Here is a 20,784-nt window from a genome sequence, read left to right on the forward strand (position 1 = left end):
GTTGTGTTGCTATTTCAGATAAGGTATTGAGAGCAGATCTCTCTGATTTAGTAACAAGTGAGCACAGACTACAAAGAGTTGAAGGAGCAAGCCGTATGGTTCTCTAGGGAAGAGCATTTCCTGCAGAGGAGCCCTATCAGAAAAGACCCCGAGGCAAGCACATGCTCAGAGAAACAGGATGAGTGTGACGAAAGAAGGTCAGAGAGCTAAGAGAGAACCGGATCAGGTGGAGGACTTTGATCTTATACTAAAGTGATGGAAAGTCATTACAGTGCTTTCAGCAAGGGTGTAACATGATCAGATTAATGTTTTAAAAGGATCACTCTGGCTACTGTGCAGAAAATAGCTGCTGGGGGCAGTAGTAGATAAAAGTGTTTAGGAAGCTATCGCAATAATCCACAAAGGAGAGATTGTGACCAAGAGACGTTAGAAACGACTTTTCAAAAGTACATTCTAAACTGTGGCTGTGAAAAATAAGAACATCCTGTTCTGAGTGAGGGAGTCTACTGGAGTTCGGTGTAGGACACACCATAAACAGGTCTTTAATATATCTCAGAGCAACTGACAACTACAAAATGATCTTTTGAGAATGAGCCAAGTGGTATGGTCAAATATATCTTAACTGAACTATAATGAACACACAGTTATATGCATAATTTTACTGTAATAAGAATAAGATCAACATGGGAGGTCGATAGGTATTGCTGAGAAGGGTAAATGTAAGACCAAATTTGCATACTTCCTGTACTTATCTCTGAAATCTCTCTATTCCTTTCTCCGTTTTGGACATGTTCTTTTGCTAGACTGTGGCCTATACTTTCACAGGTGATTCTTAGTATTTGCATTGTAGCTTCCTAGGAGACACTGGTGTTCAGTAAACTCATGTGTACTATTACATTACACAGGACATGTTTTCTGAAACTAGGTAGATACACAGATGGATATGCCGAAAGATTAAGAAATGCACATCTAGGCTGGGCACGTTGGCTCACGCCTGTAATCCTAGCACTTTGGGAGTCTGAGGTGGGCAGATCACCTAAGGTCAAGAGTTCGAGACCAGCCTGACCAACATGGAGAAACCCCGTCTCTACTAAAAATAAAAAAATATTAGCCAGGCGTGGTGTTGGGGCACCTGTAATCCCAGCTACAGGAGGCTGAGGCAGGCGAATTGCTTGAACCTGAGAGGCAGAGGTTGCAGTGAGCTGAAATCACACCATTGCACTCCAGCCTGGGCAACAAGAGTGAAATTTCGTCTAAGAAAAAAAAAAAAAAGAAATGCAAATCTTTGGCCAAACATTGTAAAGAGTAGCCCACATATTCTGTAGGAAATTGTGTTGGTTCAGTCCTCACATGACTCTGACTATTTCAGAACTCTGAGAACTTATACACATGTAATTAACATTTCGTATAACATTATTTCATAAGCAAGTATTGACAGTTGAGTGTCACTGAGGTACTCAGAGCCTTAATACCTTAATATCAGATGAAGTGAGACATAGTGTCAAATGCTCTGGCAATCTGGATACTTTTCTTGAATCCAGAACTACCTTCCTTGATGATCATGCACAAACACAAATAACTTGATATTTCTAAGCCTGTTTCCTCATCTGTAAAAGTAATTGGCCCAAATGCTCCAGAAAATCCTTTCTCACTCTTGCCTTCTATCATAGGGTTGAATAGAATCTTCTGGCATGCTTACATTTCAAATATCTGATTTTCCCTGTATTTTTCCTCCCTCCTCTTTTACTTTAATAACATCATGTCATTTTCTCTCTTTCATCCTACACCAAAGATGAAACAAAGGGCTATAAGAAGAAGAGTTTAGAGGTTTCCAGTTGGGGCTTTCCTTTCCAAGAAACCAGGTAAGACAGAATTTGGGTAAAGGGAGGAGGAGAAAGAAGTTGCAAATTACAGGGGGAAAAAAAGGACTAATGGGAGGAATGCAGAAACTCAACACTGGGTGTATTGCTGTAGGAGGTAATGGAAAACTTCCCATGTTGGTCTAAGAAGTGGAGTGGTAGGTGCTCTTAAGTTTGGGATGACCTCCAGTGTGGGCGCCCTTCTCCTTCTATTAGTGCACCTGTCCCATAAGTAGGTTTGCCATTCAACAGTCCTGAACACATGTAATTCTCCCCTCCAACATTGACTTGGGCATCTTGTCTGGAGGGAGAAGCATGAGGAAGAGCAATGTCTGCTGATCAAGATGCAACAGCAGAACAGTTGGAAATCTCTATCTGGTCAGGGTAGCAATGAACTCAGTGCATGTAATAATCTCTATCTTATAGGAAGGGAAACAGAGATTTGTAGAAATGCTGGGGAGAAAAACAGCCTGATGTAACATATTCATATTAGTTACAAATAGTTTGAAAGTTGCTTTAACATTAAAAAAACAACAAGTGGGTGGCGCTCTATTGCTTTGAAAATGGCACTGTGTCTAAGTTAACCACTCAATAGTTGTATGACTTCTATCAGTTACTATACTTCTTTGGTGATCAGTTTCCTCATTTATAAAATGAGGCAATTAGAAATGATAATCTTTGGGATCCCTTCTGGTTGTGATAGTTTCTGGAGCTATAAACAGAATCAGGTAAGATATGGTTTGTAAGGGTGAGGATAATTTAAATGTCCTGCTTCTGGATTCAGTGTTTCCTTCTGAGTACACATGCTCTTCAAGATTGAATTAAAGGTGTGTCAAATCCTCAGAAACACAAACTAATGCTGCTTAAATATATTCAAAGGGTTAAAAGAGAGAGAGAGAGAGAGAGAGAGAGAGAAATACCAAAATGGCCTGAGTGTTGTATTTGAGAGGCAGGTCTTTGAAATAATCTTGTTCATTATTACTCAATATTTTCCAGTTTTGTTTTTATTCAACTTATAATTATTTAAAAATATTTTTACCTAAAATTACTATAAGAAAAATTGTACTGATATTTTCTCTGTCTCTCTTTCTGTCTGTCTCTACCACAGTGAAGAACAGCTGAAACATTTTCTGTTACAATCCAGCTTTTACATTTAGAGGTCAGGGTGCCTACTGTGAAGGTTCTGTATCTCTTTCAGACTTAGCCTTGAGCTTAATCATGTTCATGTTGAATTTTCTTGCCTCCAATGTGAAGAAACACATTCTGTAATTTTTTATATAGTTGGTCCTAGATGAATTTCAAAAAAAAAATCTGATAATAGATTAGCTTTCTTTTTGATCTGCTCAGAGTTTATTTCTGGGAAGAAGGCAAGTGACTGGAATACATATTTTACAAAACTCCTTTCTGCAATAGCAGAGTACTAAATCCTTACTTGGATGCATTTATGTGTACAATGACTTCCTTTTTACATCAGAGTATATGCCAAAAATCTGCCCTCACAATTAGTGACTTCCCTTTGAAGCGATTAAATGTTATTGGACAATGTTCTGTAATTCCTTGCCTTATTTTCTGGCTTTAGGCAATCATTCTGTATGCCAAGACCTCTACAAGGTGAAATGTAAGCTCAAGGATATCGTTTCCATAGTAGCATGACTCTCCACTGCACTCACAGCCACAATTGTAGCCACTCATGCTAACTTAAGCTTGATACTTTCAGATAAGATGACTAAGTAGTCTACTTCAGCTATTGGAATGATTCAGTTAAATCGTCTTTCTTCTCTCCTTCAAAACTATCCTTGAATTCCAACTCCACTCAGGCATTTTTGATTAAGTGGGAGTGAGATGTGTTTAAAGATCTGGTTCTTACACAACCATACAAATATCTTCTTGACCTTTATCCTTGCCACAGATATAAATAAACACTAGAGAATGAATGAAGCAAAAAGAGATGTGGCATTAACGAACACTCTAAAAACAGTCTACATCTTGCTTCCTCTTGTCTAATGCTGCTATAATCTTCTTGAGAGCAAGACTGACCATTTATGTCTAGTATATGAAAGTGTTTAAAAATGCTAATTTAGACAAGCTACTTTCAAGTCAATTACTTGTCTGCTCTGTGTTTGTGTATTATACCTCCTTGCCTAGGCCTTACATTAATATTGTTCCTCCACTGTCTTCTGAAACTGTTGGGGTAGATCAGATGACAAAATTTGGATAACTAATGCCACTAGTTTTTACACTTTGTAGGGGAGCCATTTAATTCGTGTTTACTCTTTATTATGACCAACTGCTTCTCTTTAACCAGGATCCCTTCAGAAAGCCCTGACTGAATGTTATTAGTGTAGAAGTGGACAGCCATGAAATCATAATTATCTTACACTTTTACGCCACGTTTGCTCATGCTGTGTGCATGGATTATTAAAAGGAAGCTTTAACCCAGCAAAAAGCAACAGGTTCTCTTACAAAGTAAACATTTTCCCATTTAAAACTTTTCCCCAATTAGACATGTAGTCCTCTTCAATTTCTCCTCAACTCGGAAGTTCTTTTGGCATTTTATTTGGATTCACTCTGATCATGTATGTCCCTAGAAATGATTTTTATCAAAAAGACAAAACATTAGATTTTCTGAATTTGAAGTAAAATTTATAAAGGGGAGGTCACAGCTCTCTAAATCTTAGTGTTCACAAACATTTGTTGATGATTTTCTAAGAAATACAAAAATGGGTCTAGTTTAAAATTGAAGGTAACCTGCAATGTTTAGAAAAATGTTTTTAAATTTTCACTATCTTATATGCTTTTCTGTGTATTGGTCCAATAGAAGTCCAATGAAGACAGCCTCACAATTGGTTTGCAATTTTGCAATGAGGAGTGTTAAGAGAGAAGACCTCTCAACAACATATTACAAGTAAATGAAATAGGACTAGACTTTCTGGTATTTTCTTGCCTCTTAGTCATTTATTTAGCACTTTATAAAATTGATCATCCTAGAAAAAAAATTCAAAACCAATGAGAACCGATAGAGTGACTAAAATTGACTTCTTGAACCAGTAATTTGGCTTATCACTATTAATATTGTTAAAAATAAGAAACAATGAAATAATAATAACTTTAAATGTTAATAAAACACATATTCCCAATTTGAGGTCCTAGACCCACTGGGAGTTCCTGACTTTAGTAATTGTTATTGTTTACAACATTTTAAAACAATCTAATGAGGGTAATATTGTATTTCTTGATTATAAAGCATAACATATATTTATCTGATTAATAAAAGTAAGAAAAACAATTAGATATTAATTTATATATATGTACATGTAGTTATAACTTGATTGGTAGAGAAACTCTTTGAGCTGTGAAAGCGAGTGATAATAAAAAGAAGTTCTGAAGTCATTAGAATATTAATAGTTAAATAACTCACTTGACTCTTACCCCACTCTGTGAAGTTGGCATTTGGGTGTATAGTTAGCTCCATTTTGTAGACCAGGGTACTAAACTTTATGATTCCTATCTGTATTGTTTGTCTTTTCAAGTACCCAGGTCTCCCTTCCATGATTTCTTTACTTCATAAGTATTTTATTGAAGTAAAAACTTGTTCAGTAATAACATTATGCCAAATCACTATAGCAGTGTTATATATAGGGCTTAATTTTTGTTCATCATGGAGATTTTAGTCCAGATGGGGATAAAAGTGTTTTATCCACATGAAAAATAACAGAAAAAGGACATGGGGGGCAAAGTATAACTAGTTTGTGTTTCTGTCAGTTATAGCTACAATGATATTAGATGTATAACTTGAGATGTCCCACTCAAGTAATAAAAAAATTTTTAATGAAAATAATATATTATTATAACAAAAAGGATACTGTGAGGCAATAAATGATTATCAGACAATGAATGATGTAGATAATATGAATTCTCAGGAAGAAAGACTCATTATAAGTGTAGTTAGAAGTTTGAAAAATAATTTATGGATGTAAGCTTGGCTTTGAATGATTGATCTACAGTGACAAGAAAAAAGTCTGGGGCAGGATAACAACTCTGTCATCTGGCATCTTCTTTCCCTGTAAGCTGTTATATGTCAGTATGTTCTAATATGTCATGTTTTTGGTATTCTTTAATGGAATGAAAAAAAGTAAACTAGAAAGAAATATGTACATGTATGGGGGAAAAACATTTAAAACAGATAAAGAATAATTTATCCTACCCTATCAAAAGCAAGCAAATGAAGAATTGAATCATTCTGTATCACATATGTATTTAAAGTGAAATTGCCTTCAAAATATTAGAGACCACACTCCTATATACACAGGAATCAGCAAAGAGAGTGAGCAAGAGCCATAGGGAGCTATTTCACAAGAGAAGGGTGAAAAGCATGAGGGTGGAGCAGAAGAGATTGAAAGAATCTGGTGAAATGGATCAGGAAGACCATGGTGGTTCTAAACCAAAAATTGGAAGAGATCTTTACGCAAAGATCAGAAAACAGAATTGGATGGGATCTGCTGGTCACCAAGTAACAGGTGAATAAGGAATCTGAATCCAATTTGCACAGTCTATCTGAGCCTGGCCAGGTATAAACATTCATCAGGCTCTTGATAGACTATGGTGCCCATCCATGAAAAATGTCTTATCTGGACATTCAGTAGTTCTTGACCTTGAAAGTAGTTCTAGATTGATAAATGATGATTTCTCAAAGAAAAATGCAATTATCATACTTCACTATAACCCGAAACACAGAGATGCATACATATACACCTGGCATGAAAAGCTTTAGTTAGGTACATGGAAAGACCCATGAATGTGTGACATAGTCATCTCACAGGCAAGTCACGGATAACAATGGTGCACTTGATACATTCAGCATAATTACAGACACCAGTGCCTGTGCCTGTTCTACTCTGAAACTGCCCAGAGAACACAGCTAACACAGTGTTTAGAGGGAAATTTATAGCACAAAATGCCCACAAGAGAAAGTGGGTATGATCTAAAATCAATACCCTAACATCACAACTAAAAGAACTAGAGAAGCAAGAGCAAACAAATTCAAAAGCTAGCAGAAGACAATAAATAACTAAGATCAGAGCAGAACTAAAGGAGATAGAGACATGAAAAACCCTCCAAAAAAATCAGTAGGTCCATGAACTGGCTTTTTGAAAAGATTAACAAAACAGATTGCTAGCCAGACTAATAAAGAAGAAAAGAGAGAATAATCAAATAGATACAACAAAAAAATGATAAAGGGGATATCACCACTGATCCCACAGAAATACAAACTACCATCAGAGAATACTATAAACACCTCTACGCAAATCAACTAAAAATTTACAAGAAATGGATAAATTCCTGACACATACACCCTCCCAAGGCTAAACTTGGAAGAAGTCAAATCCCTGAATCGACCAATAACAAGTTTTGAAATGCTGGCCGTAATTAATAGCCTACCAACCAAGAAAGCCCACGATCAGACGGATTCTCAGCTGAATTCTACCAGAGGTACAAAGAGGAGCTGGTACCACTCCTTCTGAAACTATTCCAAACGATAGAAAATGAGGGACTCCTCCCTAACTTATTTTATGAGGGCAGAGTCATCCTAATACCAAAACCTGGCAGAGACACAACAACAAAAAGAAAATTTCAGGCCAATATTCCCGATGAGCATTGATGTGCAAATCAATAAAATACTCGCAAACCAAATGCAGCTGCACATCAAAAAGCGTATCCGCCATGATCAAGTCGGCTTCATCCCTGAGGTGCAAGGCTCGTTCAACATATGCAAATCAATAAATGTAATCCATCACATAAACAGAACCAATGACAAAAACTACATTTATCTCAGTAGATGCTGAAAAAACCTTCAATAACATTCAAAATTCATGCTAAAATCTCTCAATAAACTAGGTATTGGTGGAATGTATTTTAAAACAATAATAGGTATTTATGACAAACCCACAACCAATATCATACTGAATAGGCAAAAGCTGGAAGCATTCCCTTTGAAAACTGGCACAAGGCAAGGATGCCCTCTCTCACCACTCCTATTCAACATAGTATTGGAAGTTTTGGCCAGGGCAATCAGGCAAGAGAAAGAAATAAAGGGTATTTAAATAGGAAGAGAGGAAGTCAAATTGTCTCTGTTTGCAGATGACATGATTGTAAATTTAGAAAACCCCATTGTCACATACCCAGATCTCCTTAAGCTGATAAGCAACTTCAGCAAAGTATCAGAATACAAAATCAATGTGCAAAAATCACAAGCATTCCTATACAGCAATAATAGACAGAAAGCCAAATCATGAGTGAACTCTCATTTACAATTGCTACAAAGAGAATAACATAACAAGGAGTACAACGTACAAAAGATGTGAAGGACCTCTTCAAGGAGAACTACAAACCACTGTTCAAACAAATAAGAGAAGATACAAACAAATGGAAAATCATTCCATGCTCATGGATAGGAAGAATCAATATTGTGAAAATGGCCATACTGCCCAAAGTAATTTATAGATTCAATGCTATCCCCATCAAGCTACCATTGACTTTCTTCACAGAATTAGAAAAAAAAAAAATAACTACTTTAAATTTCATATGGAACCAAAATAAGAGCCTGTATAGCCAAGACAATCCTAAGCAAAAAGAAAAAAGCTGGAGGGATCATGCTACCTGACTTCAAACTATACTACAAGGCTACAGTAACCAAAACAGCATGATACTGGTACCAAAACAAAGATATAGACCAATGGAACAGAACAGAGGCCTCAGAAATAACACCACACATCTAGAACCATCCAATCTTTGACAAACCTGACAAAAACAAGCAATGGGAAAAGGATTCCCTATTTAATAAATGGTGTTGGGAAAACTGGCCAGCCATATGCAGAAAACTGAAACTGTACCCTTTCCTTACACCTTATATAAAAATTAACTCAAGATGGATTAAAAACTTAAATGTAAGACCCAAAACCCTTTGGGAGGCCGAGACGGGCGGATCATGAGGTCAGGAGATCGAGACCATCCTGGCTAACATGGTGAAACCCCGTCTCTACTAAAAAATACAAAAAAAACTAGCCGGGCGAGGTGGCGGGCGCCTGTAGTCCCAGCTACTAGGGAGGCTGAGGCAGGAGAATGGCGTAAACCCGGGAGGCAGAGCTTGCAGTGAGCTGAGATCCGGCCACTGCACTCCAGCCTGGGAGACAGAGCGAAACTCCGCCTCAAAAAAAAAAAAAAAAAAAAAAACCCAAAACCATAAAAACCTTACAAGAAAACATAGGCAATACCATTCAGGACATAAGCATGGGCAATGCCTTCATGACTAAAACACCAAAAGCAATGGAAATAAAAGCCAAAATTGACAAAGGGGATCTAATTAAACTAAAGAGCTTCTGCACAGCAAAAGAAACTATTGTCAGAGTGAACAGGCAACCTACAGAATGGGAGAAAATTTTTCAGTCTATTCATCTGACAAAGGGCTAATATCCCGAATCAACAAGCAACTTATACAAATTTACAAGAAAAAAAATGAAATAACCCCATTAAAAAAGTGGGTGAAGGATATGAACAGACACTTCTCAAAAGAAGACATTATGCGATCAACAAACATATGAAAAAAAGTTCATAATCACTGCTCGTTAGAGAAACGCAAATCGAAATGACAATGAGATACCATCTCAGGCCAGTTAGAGTGGCAATCATTAAAAGGTCAGGAAACAACAGATGCTGGAGAAGATGTTGACAAATAGGAATGCTTTTACACTGTTGGTGGGAGGGTAAATTATGTAAATTAGTTCAACCACTGTGGAAGACAGTTTGGTGATTCCTCAAGGATCTAGAACCAGAAATACCATTTGACCCTGCAATCCTATTACTCAGTATATACCCAAAGGATTATAAATCATTCTACTATAAAGACACATGTACACATATGTTTATTGCAGCACTATTCACAATAGCAAAGACTTGGAACTAACCCAAATGCCCATCAATGATAGACTGGATAAAGAAAATGTGGCACATACATACTATGGAATACTATGCAGCCATAAAAAAGGATGAGTTCATCTCCTTTTCAGGGACATGGATGAAGCTGGAAACCACCATTCTCAGCAAACTAACGCAGGAACAGAAAACAAAACACTGCAAGTTCTCACTCGTAAGTGGGAGGTGAACAACGAGAACACATGGACACAGGGAGGGGAACATCACACACCGGGGCCTTGTGGGGTCGGGGGCTACAGGAGGGATAATATTAGGAGAAATACAAACTAATGTAGATGATGGCTTGACAGGCGCAGCAAATCACCATGGCACGTGTATACCTATGTAACAAACCTGCACGTTCTGCACATGTATTCCAGAATTTAAAGTATAATTTAAAAAAAAAAGTGCCCAGAGAAATCTTGGCTGTCTAACAGTAATGTGTACGGGAGATTCCTTGCCAAAAAAACAATGGGAATCCTTATTACAGACAATGCCTGGGGTGGTGGATGTGTTATATGCAGAGCTATGGTGGCCCGACCAGAACACCTGGCTAAGGAATACTGGAATGTGCTGGCATTTTCTTTGTACATGTATTGTTTAGTCTAAACAAGTATAATGATATTTCTCTCTTCTTCTTATATTATTCTTATTTATTTACTGTATTTTGTTCCTTTCACTAAATCATAAACCCCTATGTCACCTATCTCTATTTCTCATGCATGTATCATAATTTTTTCTCTCTCCCTTCTCTGTCTATGACACATGATCAATGACTGCTTTTGTCTTGAATTATCCGTAGACCTCTTTCATTCCTAAAATAATAAAACTATAATAAATACGTATGTGATAGAAATAACAGGAAGTATTTACATGATAATAGTAAGCTTAGGGATATTTTTTAAATGGGTGAATACAGGTACCTCATTATTAACAAAATACATGTTTGAGAATACATGTATGAACAAAATATATTTTTGGAAATACATCTGAGGCCTGTACGTGGATTCCTTTTATATTGTTATAAACATTATTTATTCTGAGATATCAATGTTCTTTAAGCATTTTGAGATTAAAGATCTACAATGGCAATTATCTCATGATGTATTTTTTTTTACAGGAGATGTCTTAATCAGTTGACCAATTAACCATCACTCTGTTCCATCTAGTCTGACTGAGACCCACTGATCAGTAGACCTCCTCAGCATTCCATGTTCTTCTCCCACCAGCTAAATTATATATTTATTAGGTGTCTAGTATTTTTCCAAACATACTTATGTCAGCTTTACGTTCTCTTGTAATTATTTATTTTAACTAATTACTATTCAAAACAAACAAATAATGAGAACAAAAGAAAAATATTTTAATAAAAACTATGTTGAAGGCTTTGAAAATAGTTGTTAATGGTGAGCTGTAAAATATGCTGTTAAATTTGGTGGGGGGTGAGACAACTGTAAAAGATTCAGTAAAATCTGAAAGAAATACCATACTTAGATTTTTCACAGCTATCTTAAATATTTTTTTGACTGTTTCTTTAAATAATGGGCCTATTCAAAGAAAAGACCTTGGGCTTACATCCAAATGTAGTACATACATGTACATTTGTAAGCTTTAAGTTAAAATAAAGTGTTGGTGTTATATATATGTTTTTTAGAAAAATAACGGTCCTCTTTAATAGACTTTTAAATATTGACTTATTCTCAGGTGGCTAGATATAGGAATTCTACTATTTATTTGCTCTTGAATTTGTTCAGTTCCACGTAGCACTTATTTCTGGTTCAGATAGTTTAGATGGTCCTCTCAAAACCTCAGGTTGAGTTCATTCTTCATGTAGTAGTTTATTCATTTCATTGTGACTGCATGCTTAAAACAATACATAAGGATGCAGTGGCTATGTTCAATGGCCTGGTCATTGCTGTCAGTGAACCTGAAATTGAATAGGAAAGGTATTACCCATACATGCAACTATAGTCAAGGACTCATCACATGAGTTGTACAAAGTATAACAGGTGGTTCCTGTCTACAAGGGCAAATGAAAGACTTTTCTTTATTCAACAGATATGTTTAGAAATACCTGTTAAGTACCAGGAACTATGCTTATGTCCAAGGACATGGTAGTGAATACAATAAACAAATTCTTGCTTCATGAATGTATTTAAGGTGCTCCTGGACTGTAAGGTAGGAAGGATTCTGATACATGGACATAGAGTGAAGAAAACAAATGGTGAGACGACAGGTGAGTGGCTTGAGCAAAATTTTTAACAAGCTCAAGATTGATTGAGGGATTAATCAATTCATTGAGGAATAGTTTGGCTACTAGGGGATGAGGTACTTGTGAAAGTATAGTGTGAGATAAAGTTGAAAAAGTATGAAACCTCTTTATGGTGTAAGGAAAAATCTTTTGAAACTTGTTACTGTTGCTTTTTTGTCTGCAGTGCAGGGTACTCAGGCACCATGATCCCAAGCTTCTGCATGATCAATTTTTCCATCTATTCTGAATTCAAATTCCCCTTTGTAGTCTTTGGGACGTGGTCAACAGCCAAACACTTGTCTTGTAAGTTTGGTTTGTTCTTAAATATCTTGGGCTGGAATCAACACAGGACGGAGGGAGAAGAAATGGAGCTTCCAATCCATATTGCTCAATGCAGGATGTCAGGTCCTGCTGTAGTACTCCCCTTTTTGCTAAAAGTACATGATAAACAGAAAGAACAAGAGGGGAGAAACCAGCAGCATGTCTAACTCTATTTTGGTCCTATATTTCCTTGTTCTTAATAGTGTGTTTTGCCCTCCTGAGCTTTATGTACAAAGGTGTACATAAAGCTAGATTTGGAATTTATAGCTTCTTCTTTTTTGTTATTTGCTTTTATAGCTTAGGCTTTACAAATTCTAAGACTACGTCTATATAATGCCCCAAAAGATTTACTGGGCAACAAATTTGCTTGGCCATTTGCATCCTAATGGCAAAAGTAATTTCTTTAGACAGAATATTTTATTTTCTTTTCAGTTGCAAATGGGAATATTTTAAGGGTAAAAATTTGTTTTGCTTCAACAGGGAATATTATAGCTCCTGATTTCGGACACCTGTGAACCTTCCATCTCAGTAGAAGTCCTTCTTTGACCAGAATTTAATGCGACTCAGATGACCGCAGGCTATATTAAAATTAACCAATCCTTATACATTTTAAATTCTAAAGTTTTTCTTTAGGTTTAGGTAAATAGTTAAAAAATTATAACATCTAAGGCAGAGAAAGTGTTATTGTATGGAATAGAGTTGGTGGGAAATCTTACCTTTAGTTGTGTACTAAGGTACAGCGCTATGTTAGGAATCAGAAAGGCTGAGTTCTATATTTTTTGTTGAGCTATATGACTTCGGATACATTGTTTGAGTTTCAGAGGCCTTAGTCCTTCTTGCAAAACTCAGGTACAGGAATGAGATTAGGGAAAGGCAGAGGATGGGTGACGGTGTTTGAGATAATTACAGACAAACCTTTGCTGAGTGCTTAATGTACGTTAGGAACTTCGTATATCTTATGTCAGTAGATTCTTTTAACCCTAGGGAAAGCACTAGAGCTCAGAAAAGTTATTTACCCAGGGCCACACAGTTGGTGAGTGGAAAACCCCATATCTGTCTGATGTTACAGCTAGATTTTTCTTCTACACCACAGTGCCTCATCTAAAGTCCCTTCAAGCACTGAAGTTCTTTCACTTGAAGCTCTACTGGTTGGTTTCTTGACACATCAAATTACAGTGTTTCCTTTTATAGCTAGAAATTTCCAGGGTAAAATAATTCAAAGGCAACAAGATAAATTTCTACCTTCTGAAATTGTCTCCATTGCTATATTAATGAGACTTTGCATGTGAAGTAGCTGTATAACCACAAAATATTATTATTATTAGATGAGCACAATTACTCTAGGCCTTTCAATCTGGAGTTGGACTTGTTTTATTTCAGAAACCTGCAAAAATCTGCATTCTTGTTTTTCATTTTCTGATTCCGCATAAATTATGTAGCCATTTCCTAGATCTGTGAAAACTGCTCTGGCAGGCATTGGGATAGTCAAAAGAAACCCACAGGCCAGATTGCAAAGTCTATTATGGGAGATATTGTGCATATCACCTTCTCTTGCCTAAAGTCAAGTAGTCACAGTATAATATAGGCAGGAATGAATGACAGTTGTATACCACTACAGGATGATAGTTCTCCAGTTTAGAGAAGGGGAAAAAACAGCTCTAATGTAGGAAAGGCAAAAATAGGCAATCCATCTGTTAAAAAAATCATCTTTCCTTTTTCAGCTCAGTGTCTCAGTATAGCATCCTAAGGGGTCTCTGGACAAAAGGCACTTCTACAGACATAGATCTAATTGTACTTGCAACGCAAGATTTTTTCTCTCTTTCTTTTGGCTTCTGCTACTCAGAAAAGGAGAATCCAAATGAAAGAGGGGGCAGGGTAGGAGAGAGACTTCTAGGAATTCCTGGACTCGTCAGAACACAAATCATTCTATGGAATGCAAATGACTTAACAGTAATACAGGGAAGCTTCCCAGAGCAAATTACAATCCCATCACTGAGAATTAGCAATGGAAGTTGACAGGCTTTATAAACTTTGAGATTTTGTTGGAGTGGAAGGCAGCTGTAGGGAGGGGAATTAAATGCCCTCAGGTAAAAAGCTAGAAAGGATTTCTATGATTTATTTCACTTACTCTATGTAAGTATGTAACTATGTGAATTTGTGACCAAATTAGCTTTTTAGAACAATAGTGATGGAGAGTTACATAACTTCTACCCGTTTATACAAATATGTCCTGTCTATATATACAGGCGTGTCTTCCACCATGATATTAAGAAGGACGTCATCCACACGAATACATAATAAATTGAACCTCAAATAATGTGGGCAAAGTTTTGCATTCAGAAATTTCCAACAAAACACACTAAACACACACACACACACACACATCTTCAAGTTTAGATTTCCTGAACTCTGGCAAGGTATCAGACTGACCTGTAGTCCCATCCACATGCAAATTAAAGCCTCTGGGGCTAGGGCTTCAATGTCTGCTATTTACGCAATTTCTACAAGTTCTTTACCCAACCAATTTGAGAACCACTTCCCTATGTTGTAAACAGTGTACCTGAACTAAAGTGAAGGGTGTGGGCAGGAATAGCATGGGATACATTCATTCGCTGAAAAAAATGAATATTTATGAAAAGGGTCTCTAAGCATATATTATATCTAAGAAACCTTTGATATTTGGACAATTGATATATGAATGCATATGCTCCCTCTGACCACACACAAACAAGTAATTATTCAACTGCTAGCTATACTCAAGAAATGTCTCCCCATCTAGCACTCTGCTAGGCTCTGTGAGGAATACATGATAATTGGCAAGGGTGTTTACAAATCAATTTGGAAAATCATGACACAGACACAGAAATTAATTAGAGATTGATTATTTAAAGTAATACAGAGACAAATGGAAAGATATTATAGCTAGTAAGTATATGTTGCAGGAAAATGTCCAATTTAGGCATCAAGAACAATTTTGAAAGAATTTTAAAGAATTGTTAGAAGTCATTCTAAGTATAATGTAGGGAGATCACAAAGTCTGATGCAACACATTTTGTGACTCTGGCAAATCCAAATATAAACTACATGATTTAGCAAGTCATGCGATTTCCTTGAAACTCAGTTTTCTTATCTTATAATGGGGTTTGGACGAGACAAGTGGTACTCCATGGTGTGGCTGGGGTGGGGGAAATCAGTTTCCCAGGCCACATATAGGATTTCTGGAGATATTTCTGTTTGTCATACTTTGAGGAGAGGGGTCTGCTAATGTCATGTAGTGGGTAGAGGTCAAGGATACTGCTAAACATCTTGCAATAAAAAGGACAGCCCCATACAACAGAGTTCTCTCTCCCAAAATGTCAAGGGTGCTGAGGCTGAGAAACTGGGCTAGATGAGCAAACAATTTCTCACAACTCTGAACACTTTGTGGTTCTTATATAATGATTTTCAATCATTAAAGGGCACAAGAATCACCTAGATATACTAGTAAAATGCAGATTCCTGACTCCAACATACAAATATATTAATAGACTAAGTTGTGTGTATGAGTAAGTAATCTGGAATTTTAACATGTACACTGATTCTATTGCATCTGAGTTCTTAATATTAACATTGAAGAAATCTAGGTTGATCCTTGAAAAACAATACCACTAGATATTATTTATTAAGTAGCTCATGAGTTATACTCACAAAAGTCCTTTGAGACTCACACAAGGCCTCTCCCTTTGTTAAAGGCATAGTAGGACTTGAATCCACCTAGTTCTAGCTGCAAAGTCCATGCTCTGGCCACTTGCAAATTGCCTCCTGAGAATGGAACAGATTTGGCAAGACAAACAAGCAGCAGATAAAGGAAGTGCATGGGGAAAAAAGAAGACTGGGCAATCTAGAAGAAAGTATCTCCATTGGGGATTGAAAACAAAAATGAATTGTTAAAGGTAAGATAAGAAATTTCAGAGGACCTTATATTTTAAAAATGAAGAATCTGAATTCAGTCTGGTAGGTTAGTGTTTTTCAGCCCTGGTTGCAGATTAGGATGGCCTGAGATCTTTAAAATACTACCGATGCCAGGGCTGCAACCCAAAAATTGTGACCTAATTGGTCTGGGGTGAGATGATGTGTCAGCAAAAGTCCTCAGGTGATTCAATATGGATCTAGATGCCCATGCAGAGCAGCTGTAACTCATAAGCAGGTGAGCGTATTGAAGACACTGTTAACAAGATGAACCTGGTGGTAATGTATAACCTAGATTACAGCAGTGAATGGAGGAAATGGATCAGGTAGGATGCTACCGTAGAAATCTAGGGATGTGGCAATAAAGACTAGAGAGATGGGTCAGGAATGGTGCTAGACTCAGGAGACCTCCCTCAGCTCTGCTGATGTTGTTTTCACTGGCCTATTGTATGTCATAAGAAAAGTCACTTAACCTGTCCTTGTCTGCATTTCCCACCAGTGCTAGAAGAGCTAACTTAGCCCTTGAACATATCACAGCATTATGAGATAATTAAAAGTATTTCAGAAAGCATAATACACAGTATGTGTTTACTATATTATGAAAAAGGTGGCAGTGAAAGTGAAAAAAAAACATACAGACATCTTAGACACATTTATACATTGTCATGGTGAGACTGATGACCAACTGACACTGGAGAAGTGAGAAATAAATATGCTTCTAAATGTTCTCGAAGCCCGTGAAACAGGGAAGTTGGAAAAGGGGAATAATTCCTGAAGGAAATAACATGGGTATAGATAAGAAGTTCTCAGCTGGGTCAATTTTTTTCCTCCAGGGGGCATTTAGCAATGCCTGGAGATGTTTTTGGTTGTCATAACTAGGAGACTGAGGGTTGTGCTACGGTCATCTGGTGGATAGAACCTGGGGATGCTGCTATAGAGCACAGGATAGCCCCACACAGTAAAGAATTATCTGGTACAATATGTCAGTAGTGCCAAGGTGGAGAAATCTAGCACAGATATTACAAACAGTTGGAAGCGACCAATATTCTTTATCATGTAAATACATGGATGAATAAAATGAAATTCAGAGATTGAATGACTTAGTTAAGGTCCCCAACGAGTGGAGGCCACAGTGACAGAACTGAAATCCAGCTTTCCTAACTTCTAGTCAGTGCTCTTTAGAGCGGCCCCGTCTGCCTACTCACCCAACTCAGTCCTAGCCCTGAGTCATCCAGTTTGAGATGCTTGGTACCCAGCTGGGAAGTCTGAGCCGAGGGCTAAGTACGAGGTTAGTGGTGGAGGTTTCCATCCTGGAGTAGCTGTAACAGACCTTTTATTTCCAAGTCACTTAAAGAAAATATAACAGAAGATGTAAACCAGGAAGTGCAGAGGAACCCAGAGGGCTCTTGGAGAGAAGGTCAGAAGTACCAGAATTGTTTTGACCCAGTGACTTTGAAATCAAATAAAAAGGAATGGCACACGCTGTGAAGTGCAGCATCGAAATCAAGCAGGATGAGGCTTCAAGAGGCCATTGGACTTTCTGGTGGAGGTCATGGTGACATTTGGAGAAAAAATTCCACAGAGTTGTTAGGAAAGCACGGGGATTTCTGAGAGGGAGAGGAGGAGCAATGAGGTGATGAAGATGTGCGGCTGGCATATTCCAAGAGTTTCCTCGTGAAAAGGAGAAAGTCAGGACCTACGGGACAGCAAGGTCAAGTCAAGGATTTAAGAAGGCAAGAGCTTCACCTGTGTTTGCTGAGAGCAGAGGGGATTTTGGCGGCGTTGGATAGACTTGGCGCAGACACACAAGCAAAGAAGGGCCGCGGCGATGCCGTTCTGTGCGCACTAGATGGCAGTAGCGGGGCCCTTTCGGCACGGTTCGCGGTCCTATAAGGCGCTGCTTGTTTAAGTACATCGCATTTAGTTGAAGCTGCAGGGGAGTGAGGGAGAGGAGGATAGCAAGCAGGAAAGCGGGAGAGCTCTAGGGACGAGGGGGCTCGGTGTGTTTACACCAGGCACGGGCTACGAGCGTCCATCCCGGCCCCTGGCTCGCGCTCCCGAAGAGGAGAGCAAGGCTGTTCTGGGATCCGGCCGTCGTACGGCAAGAGGCTTGTCTGTCCGGGTTGCCGGAGCCAGGAGAACCCAGAGGGAAACCGAGGGAAAGGAGCGGCGCGTTTTACTAGAGAGAGCGCGAGCGGAAGAGGCGAGAGCAGGAGCGCGCGAGGAGCGTCGAGCGCAGCGGAGACATGAGGACCTACTGGCTGCACAGCGTCTGGGTGCTGGGCTTTTTCCTGTCCCTCTTCTCATTGCAAGGTAGGGGGAGGATTCCCTGACCCCCTTGCGCCCCCTCCTCCCTGCCGCCGGGCTCCGGGGTGGTTGGTGGAGTAAGAAGCGCTCCGGTTCTGGATGGAACAGGGCTTATTTACAAGTCCTGCGGTGCGCTCCCTGCCCTGACAGCTCTGCGCCCCGGCTGGGTCCCGAGGCGTGCGGGAGTGTGCGGACAGACTTGCTGCAACATCGGTGTTGATGAGGAAATCCAAAGCCAGGGCTTGTGTGTGAGTGTGTGTGTGTGTGCGCGTGTGCGCGCGTGAACGGGGTCGGGATAGAGCGGCGTGGTGTGTGTGTGTGTGTGTCTTGGTGGGGTAGGGGCTTTTGCGCGAGGTGGTGGCGACAGAGCTGGGGTTGCTCCTCTGTAAACTCCAAGCGCCGCGGTGGTGTTCGCTGTCCCCGTGTCCCCGGTGCTGATATCACTGCATTCCTCCTCTTTCAGGAGAGAATTGGCATTAAGTTTAGGAGGAGGCTAGGTATCCGCTTGGCACCTGGTACTTGTATCTCTCTGCAAAATAGCCCCAACAGATTCTTCTGCCCGAGATGGAGGAGGGATGCGGGAGGGAAGGGAACGGTGAGTGGGGTGGGGGGAGGGGGACACGGGGGGGCAGGAGAAGAGGGAGGGAGGGAGAGAGGGGAGAGAGGGAAGAGAGAGGAAGAGCGAGAGCGAGCCAGCGAGCGAGAAAGCGAGAGAGAGAGAGAGAATGAATATGAGAATTCACGGGTTAATAGCTGTGCTGGTTCATAATGGTCAATGTGTTTCGTGCTTGCAGGACAAAACTGCTAGCGCTGGGTGTTTACTTTGAAGGGATTGTAGGTCTCTATATTTTGGGGAGGTTGTAAAATGAATTCATGAAGGTTAAGAATGAAAATACATACATAGTGTGTGCATTTCACTTACAAGCTGACACCCAGAGCCCTCACGTATGTTAAACATACCTATAATACAAGAAGTAATTCCAACATAAAAATATCTTGTCTTTTTAATCCTCCTTTCTCACTCTTCCTGCTCATGAGAGAGGCTTGCACAATTAGCCATAGAGAGTCTATGCTGTGTTGCTCTACCACTGACGGTTCCACTCCATCTTCATGTTCGGGCATTCTGCCATCATTAGGACATGCACCCGCTCACATCTCTCATGCTACTGAACACACTCCATTTACACACAATGTGCACGAGCACACACAAACACACATACACTCCCTCTCATGAACACTTGGCATGAAATGACCAGACTGGCAATCCTACTTCTGATTTTTTTCTGACAGCTGGTTGCTAATGTTACATTTGTGGGTTTCATTTTTCGTTGCTGGGAGATATTTTGTGTAGCTATAAAGCCCTCTTGCTAAATGAAAAGAGAATAGACTCCCTGACTGTTTACTAGTTGAAGCATTGCAAGTGAATAAATACTATGGTGAAGTTATATTTTAAAATATGCTTAGGGGAACAGCTGGAACTCACCCATAACACAATTACAAGTTACAGGTTCTAAAAACTTCCTCATCTCAGAACTCACTGACCCATTCCTCTCCCATCTAATTTGTGAGCTCTTGCAATACAGGCTTCTTCTACTAAGCATGTCTGCATGAAAAATAGAATCCCAACCTACCTTTGGCTTTTTACGTTTTATTTCTTCACATTTTTTTCCTCCAAAGCTCACAGGACTTTCTGTGATTTCAGATATTGCTGCAATTCAGCTTTTTCGTACTGAGACATTAGCATCGTGACTGTACTATGCCAGCAGCAGAGGTTAATCCCTTTCCTTCCTATTCCATTTAACTCTAGGAATTTAGCTCTTCTGATAAAATGCTAAGATTGATGTCACGAATACGTGCTTCTCTTAAGTTTGAGTAAAACTATGGGATATTCATTACTCAGCCATGGGGTCTCATGAGTGAAAGATACTTCTAAAGGATGAGGAAGGTGTAATGGAACACGAAACCAGGTAATTATATTTCAGGAGATCTTCTTCTAAAAAAAATAAAGCCCTACAGTCTTTTCCAGTAATAACATAGTAAACTATAGTAACAATTCTATGAATTTTCTGGTCTCATTTGGGCAAAGCAGATAGCTTTTCCTCCCAGGGAATATTATTCTTTCTAAAGAGT

General features: G+C 38.9%; 2 long non-coding RNA genes across 2 annotated transcripts in view; both read left to right on the forward strand.

Annotated features, from left to right (window-relative positions):
- The first annotated feature begins 495 nt into the window (after positions 1-495).
- Positions 496-11,372, forward strand: LOC139361794 (uncharacterized). The gene is made up of 3 exons (XR_011619434.1): positions 496-601; positions 1,793-1,862; positions 10,948-11,372. It is a non-coding gene; the product is annotated as an uncharacterized lncRNA (long non-coding RNA).
- Positions 11,373-17,481: 6,109 nt separating this feature from the next.
- Positions 17,482-20,784, forward strand: part of LOC139362055 (uncharacterized) — a 350,698-nt gene continuing 347,395 nt past the window's right edge. The window contains exon 1 of the long non-coding RNA XR_011620342.1: positions 17,482-18,660. This is a non-coding gene — a long non-coding RNA (uncharacterized lncRNA). The remainder of the gene's footprint in view (positions 18,661-20,784) is intronic.

The sequence above is a fragment of the Macaca nemestrina genome, chromosome 2 (assembly GCF_043159975.1).
Source record: "Macaca nemestrina isolate mMacNem1 chromosome 2, mMacNem.hap1, whole genome shotgun sequence".
NCBI lineage: Eukaryota > Metazoa > Chordata > Mammalia > Primates > Cercopithecidae > Macaca > Macaca nemestrina.